Source organism: Montipora capricornis, chromosome 3, assembly GCF_036669925.1.
Source record: "Montipora capricornis isolate CH-2021 chromosome 3, ASM3666992v2, whole genome shotgun sequence".
Lineage (NCBI taxonomy): Eukaryota > Metazoa > Cnidaria > Anthozoa > Scleractinia > Acroporidae > Montipora > Montipora capricornis.
Window position 1 is genome coordinate 20,701,826 of NC_090885.1, and position 7,500 is coordinate 20,709,325.

A 7,500-nucleotide genomic window follows, 5' to 3' on the forward strand; every position below is an offset into this window, starting at 1 on the left:
GCTTTCGCAATATTATTTCCTCGGTTGCGTGCGATTTAGGCTCCCCACAGACTAGGGACTTAGTTGTCGACAACTATTTGTGATCGACAACTAAAAAACGTAGTCTGTGGCGCAAGTTGTCGACAACTAATAATTTGGGGTTTACTTGTCGACAGCCTCATTTTTTGGCGTTTTACTAGTGTGTGAAAACTATTGTTTTAGTTCTCGACTACATTAAGATCTCCGCGCTATAGTTTCAGCGGCTTTCCCCGCCGGCTTAAAACATGGAGGATAGCAGAAGTAAAATACTTGGTAAAGAAAACATTCTTTTTGATCTTCCTTCTCCACATCCCGTTCTTGGAGGTGGAAACGACACTAACGATGTCTTTATTGCCGTAGCTTTTCTCCTTTCATGCCGCCATTTTGATTGCACGAATGAAATGAAACCATTCCCATACAACTTGATAACTTGGTAATTTGTTAACGTTAGTTTTAATTTTAACAGAATTTGGTTATTTAAAAGCACTGTTTAGTAAATATTTTGGTAGCTTGGTTACTTAATATAAAAACCATGTTCAACACTTTTGTAGCGACCAAGTCTAACGTGATAATCTTCTCGACTTTCATTTCGTAAAGCTTGCATGTTTGTGTCATTATATTAATTATCGGCTATGAGAGTGTTGCTCGTAGCAATCAAAAATGGGTCAACATGACATCGTAGTAGACGTAGTAGAAATTGGACAATAGATAGTTTGCCAGTAATCACACCAACGTTATCAGGAGTACCCAACGACACAATTTTCAGAATTGACCTGTTAGTAACCAAAACGCTTGCTTAGTGGCCGAGAAGACGTTTTTGATTAATATTTAACTTCCGTGGGAAAAAAATATGCGTTCTTCACAGCCAGCAAGCTATGAATTTACTACTGAAAAGATGCCAGCCAGGATTCATGATCATCATCGTTTTCCCAGCCAGAAAACAGATTCTATATCGATTTTCCCAGCAATTTTTATGGTTCCCCGGCTTTTCCCAGCCAGGGGATTACTTCCAACTTTAATGATCAAAGAACATGACAGATGGCCGTGCGAAACATGGATTGTGAAAGTTATTAAATGACTTCACGCTAACATAGTTTACTTACCTATAGTTGAGCGTGCTTAACTACTTGATGTAAAATGCAACTTCAACTAAATTTCATTTTTCAATACTCCAATGAAATCCGTCAGAATCAAAACCGTACAATGAAAACTAAAAAAAAAGAACGTAGCGGAGAGCATCGTGAAGTAAGTGTTGTGACGTGAAAAAAGAATTACATATGTAAATTGCCAACAACTTTTCCTCAAACACAACTGAGAAACGGACACAGGGCTAACAAACGGCAATTATTATTTCACACTGGCAATTTGCATATTACAAGTTTATCTCAAATTCTCCCACGATAGTCTCAAAAACATTCAGTTACATGTCAGGGATTCGACTTCTAATTGATGAACGAAACTGAATCAGAATACAAACTGCAATTATTGTGTCTGTCACTGGAGGTGTGGTCGTCAAGACCGGATGCAAGCAGGGCTCACATTAGTTGGCGTCGACAAGCACGGCAACAAGGACAAAATAATTAGGCAATTTGTACATTGCAGTCCTGCATCTCGAATTATCCGGCAATGTCTAAGAAAAGAGCATTTCGACCTCTAATTGATGAACGAAACTGAATAATACAAACTGCAATTATTGTGTCTGTCACTGGAGGTGTGGTCGTCAAGACCGGATGCAAGCAGGGCTCACATTAGTTGGCGTCGACAAGCACGGCAACAAGGACAAAATAATTAGGCAATTTGTACATTGCAGTCCTGCATCTCGAATTATCCGGCAATGTCTAAGAAAAGAGCATTTCGACTTCTAATTGATCAACGAAACTGAATAATACAAACTGCAATTATTGTGTCTGTCACTGGAGGTGTGGTCGTCAAGACCGGATGCAAGCAGGGCTCACATTAGTTGGCGTCGACAAGCACGGCAACAAGGACAAAATAATTAGGCAATTTGTACATTGCAGTCCTGCATCTCGAATTATCCGGCAATGTCTAAGAAAAGAGCATTTCGACTTCTAATTGATGAACGAAACTGAATAATACAAACTGCAATTATTGTGTCTCTCACTGGAGGTGTGGTGGTCAAGACCGGATGCAAGCAGGGCTCACATTAGTTGGCGTCGACAAGCACGGCAACAAGGACAAAATAATTAGGCAATTTGTACATTGCAGTCCTGCATCTCGAATTCTCTGGCAATGTCTAAAAAAGGAGATGTCGGCTTTTGATATACGATCTGGATGTTACAGGTACAAAATTATTGTTTATCATCGGAATGTACCATTTTGTTCAAGGAAGTCGTGATGTATATCATGAAGGTTTGAAGAATGTTTCGAGAGCGTAATATAAAGAGATCCTCAGGTCAATTGTCAAGTTTGTTATTCTCTCATCATGTTTTGAGTAGCAGGGTTCTACGGCAAGCAAAGATAAGCTAAATGTCGAATAGAGTTGTTATTTCACTTCAGTAAGTGCGAAGCTTATTCCTTCTTCATTTCATTTATAATCCGTAATTTATCTTCGAACTTGTCGGATCACTTTCAGTAACATGGTTAAGGGAAAGAAATTCTTCGTGATCTTCTCTATCATTACAAAAAATAAGAACGTCTAATTTTGGAGCTTTAGACTGAAATTTGTTATATCTTCTTAATACGGACGTGACCAGGAAACCTATCAAAGTGCTTGCTTATTATCAAGTTGCTTGTCACATAATTTGCGCGACTTGCCCTGATGCCACGTGCAAGATGTCGCGCCAACCAACTCTGGCTAAATTTGGCTTCAAACCTTAAGCATTGAAAATGAACAACCTGAGAAATTTTCTTAAAATTTTGGTTAATCTTACCTTCAACGTTCTTATAAGAAAGGTTTTTATAAAAAAGTAGAGTTTATCAATAGTAATTGTTATATACGCTGATTAATCACTACAAACGTCATCCCATCTTGCTGTGACATCTTGGATAGCGGCCAAGACATATAAAACCTGCAAACAAAACATCTAACAGCTCAAAATATAAGATTGATGCTACAGTCCTGGTAATAAGTCTTCCCAAAACCTTCGATTATTTTGATAAGCGGTGTAGGTGCTGATGTCGAAAACCGTGGGGATTGTTAATAAACAATTTACAGAACTGTGGATTGTTCTGCAGAATTGAGGAATTTTTCATGCTTTAATTGACCAGTGTAACTCACACTAAAAGTGTGACATTTCTTTGAACGTTTCTGGAAACGTCTGTCTGCGACAGTCCAATTCACAATTTGCAACATACACTGTTTGTTTAACCTGACAAAAAACCGTTTTTTGTTAGATGCAAGTGCACCGTTCTACAGTGAAGGTTCTTCGGAAATATATTTCCTTCATTTATCTCTTCGTTTCGCTCATTTACAGCTAATGCCTAATTATTGAGGGTAGCCAGAAGTGCAAAGAGACATCTCCGTGATAATTCGTCTTCGTTAGTCTTCATTCAAGGGATCGTGTAGCCCTCACAAGCGTATGTCTTACAGATCTTCCTCTCCTGTATGTGACAACGGGGTTATTTTAACTCATTATTCCCCAGAACAGCGGTTAATTCTCCATTGAGTGATGGGTAGTGATTCGATCAAACCAGGAACCAGGAGTAAATGTAATTATGTAGCACACTGACAATGGAACAAGCAAGCAATTTGCGGCTACCACTCGCTGAGCGACCTGAAAAAGCATTCTTTAAACACGGCCACAACGTTTTAAAATTGAAACCAACCCTTTGTCTTAATCACCGACTGTGCATTCAAACAAACAAAACCTTTCCTTCCGAGGTTATTTTGGATGCGAGATGTTTCTTGAAGTGCACTCTGGTCAGTTTCATTGCTGACAGTTTTAATTAATTTTCATTTTCCGACTGCAAAATCAATCAGAGCGGTACTCTTGGAGAGGAGGAATTTTTGCACTTGATTTTTTCCCAAGAAAATTCAGCAAACAGCCGGCGAGCGAGAGAAGCGCTGACGATGAAAATAAAAGTAACCTCTTTCGGACTCTACTTCCAAAAACACAAACAAGCTTTTTCTGTTTTTTGAAATCACTTTTTTTTTTCGAGGGGAAGTAGGTAGGGGTGCATGCTGTGAATATTATCAGACCTTATCACATGCGTTTTGCATGCAATAAGAACAGAACTTATCCTCCTACATGTTCAACGATACAGTTGAGCATACTCAGAGGATCGAGCCAAAATGCAGTATTCACCTGAGCATGTTCAAATAAATATCAAGGAAGAAATAAACACCATCCCTGGCAAACGAGTAAGAGTAATTGGTATGTGTTTTTATGGCGCCGGACAGGACCTTGTCAGGGAAAAGACGAACAAGTTGGAACGAAATCCTCGCAATTTCTGAGATTCAAAGTGTTACTTGAAGTGAAACAGGGCGATTAAGTCAGAGCAACACTTAATGCCAGTAACTCCCTCCTGCTCGCGCCACTAATGGATAGCAACACTGTCTCGGATACCAAATGGTAATAAACGATTAACACATTTTAATAGATTAGATATTCCGACACATGGTTCAAATTCACCTACAACGAGACTTGTGCATTGATGGATTTTTGTTCCATTCTATATTAGCTACGTATTGGAAGAGTAGAAATGGAGTCGAGGGGATTCCAGAAAACCCGCAAAGGCACATAAGATACAAATTTAGTGCATGGTGAAGGCAACAGATGTCCACCGCGTAGAAGAGAAATTGAACTGTTATATTGTTACACAGAGTAGCTAAATATATTTAAAGGTAGAACGGAATTTCACGCGGAATTTTTTAATTCTTAAATCTTCCTATTGGGCTAAGACCTTCTCTACCTTAAAAAAACTACTAAAAAAAAACAACTTTGATTTTAACTATTATCTGCACACGAAGATGATTAAGGGTTTTTCCAGGACCGAGTGAACGCCCTTTTGAGCAGATGAAGTACTAAGTTTTATATGAGGTGCATGCGGGAAATAATTCAAGGGGCAGAATTTCTTTCTTCCTTCTTGACCGTCAAAAAGTGCGAAGACACAAGGGACTCTTTTCCCCTGGTTGTGATTTTCATTGAAGAAATGTACTGCTTTTAATTTTGCGGCAACGTAAAATCCAAAAATCTTTAGACTGTTGACACTCACGAACAGATATTTTTGCGTTGAATGTCCCTCATTGCGTTCTAGTTTATTTTTCATTCCGACAATTTAATTAGTCAGATTTCATTCGATTATATTTTTTGGGGAAGATGGGTTTTGGCCAGGCTTTGCGAATTCCTGACACTGGCACAGTCAGTGCTGTAAAGTTTAAGAGAGAAATCATATGTCTTGCAAAATATCCCTTAAAACAAATCTAATCTTCCCCGAATGACTGCAAAGTTTGTGCAGTCATCAAATCATGACAAAGATCAACCAGATCACGTACATAGGAAATGTGTCGCTGTCTAACGGAATGAGCTGTACAATTAAACTTTTTTTTAAACCTACATACCCGAAAAGAAGTCGCGGGCCCCGTGACTTTGTATGCGGTATCGCTCTAACACTGTGGTCTCCTAGCTGTTTTAAAATAACTTCATAGAGAATTGGAACATGCCAGCTAATGCCAAGCAATGCGGGTTTTTAAATACCCCTGTAGAGACTGGATTGTCGCCATCAGCACTAATGCTAGGTCAACCAAATTACAATACAACGATTAGTCATAGCACCGTGTTAAAACACTGAAAACATATATAAAACTTTGTTGAATTCATCATACCTTCGTCCTGTCTGTGAGCAGGGTTTGACAGTTTCCAGAAAAGTTTGAAGGCGTCTCAAGGTGCTGACATGGGAAATGAACGCAGAAACTGAATAAAACTCTCCAGTCGTCCGTTTCGTGAACATTCCAGATTGTATTTTTTGTTCAACCACTATTTTTTTCAGTTGGCTAACCATAAAGCAAATTAATCACGTTGAAGTGGATGTTACTTTTCAATATCTTATTTATTGACTGTTCTTTCACGTAATGAACTGAATCATAACCCGTGAACGAAATAAAGTCATCAGTGCCAAAAGCGGTCGGGCTGCACTATGGCCCTACGGAATAACTACACTTGAAAATTTGCGTCATTGTGAATTTGGATGGCCGACAAAACTATCGTCTACCCGCTGGCTGACTTAAAATAAGTAGCTGACGGAAATTTAGGACATCGAGATACTTGTATCCCCAGATGAATTTGAATTACAGATGTAACACATGGGTGTGCCGACTGATTACAAATACACACAACTCTCTTCCTTTCGGACTTGGTATTTTACAACCTAAATAAGCTAAAATTTATAGTACTTAATCAAAAGGGCTAGCTCATTTAAAATATCTAGCTCATTTAAAATATCATACTGAATGATTACTACAGCATATCCACAGGGTTTTGCAACGCCAATTTAGAAACCTTCCAAAACACGTCTACAACCAGGGTTATCGCAGGATAATTAACTTTCGAGCTTTTTTTTTATTAGCGTTTGATTCTGACATTTAACGTAACATTTGCTTACCTCTGGATTGTTCGCCACAGTAGACTGTTTGGAAAATACGTCCAACTAACACCGCCTAATGTCCTTGGCTTTTTGGGGCTACAATGTTTTTAACAAAAAAGGCGTGAAAGTACAAAGTTCTATATTGCCAGGACCTCGTAGCGCGAGTTATGCTTTGCGGTATATCGCACAGACAAATTAATACTCTCTTGCTGATGGACATCTTGAGACATCGAAGTTTGGTGTGACGGCAGGCGTTAACATGTGTGAAATCTGGTTGCCGGGACAACTCAGGACGTTTTTTACCAGCGAGAGCCATTGTTAGAGAATATCTTCCCAGCAAGAAAAAGACGTTTTACAAATTCCCAGCGATTCTGAGATCGCCATAGATTGCAGGTCGCTATAGAGAAATGTACGACAGAAAGTTGTGTCTTCATCAAAAGCATGCAGCGATGTTTGACAAAGAACAACGCATTTTCTCCTTGCTATTGAGACACGGAGGGGACTAATCTTTACGCTTGAGTACTACGTATATACGATAGTATCTATTGACTCGTAACAAGAGATTATAAAGGTAAGAGAAGTAATCCCTCATACTGGCCCTATTCCCATCGTAAACCCTCTTAAGTTATTTTTAGACCTCTTGCGAGATCCGGTATTCCCACGAGGGTTAACTGAAAGCCAATCATATGTCCTCATTTTTACCAATGTTGACAGCTGAGCGAATTCCCACGCAATGATTCGCGTCGTTCGCGATTTACCATCAAACAAAAATGGCGGAGGATGTTGAGAGACAAACGCGTATATACATTTTGTGGACGAACGTGACTTGTTGACTACAGAGTTAACCGATTACAATGACTTATGTTTTGAAACCTGTATCTTGGAAGGTACGAGTTATGTAACCGACAGGATTTTGTACAGAATGGCAAATGGAAGACT

At 39.1% G+C, this 7,500-nt stretch overlaps 1 protein-coding gene across 2 annotated transcripts in view; it reads left to right on the forward strand.

Moving 5' to 3' along the window:
• The window catches only part of LOC138042520 (uncharacterized), a 23,556-nt gene that overhangs the window by 335 nt on the left and 15,721 nt on the right, over positions 1-7,500 (forward strand). Inside the window, exon 1 of one of the 2 annotated variants that reach the window (XM_068888437.1) lies at positions 3,473-3,581. The exons of the other annotated variant lie outside the window; for it this stretch is intronic. The gene's annotated coding sequence lies outside the window, so the exon portion shown is untranslated. Of the gene's footprint in view, positions 1-3,472; positions 3,582-7,500 lie in introns of those variants that run through there. 2 annotated transcript variants of the gene reach the window in all.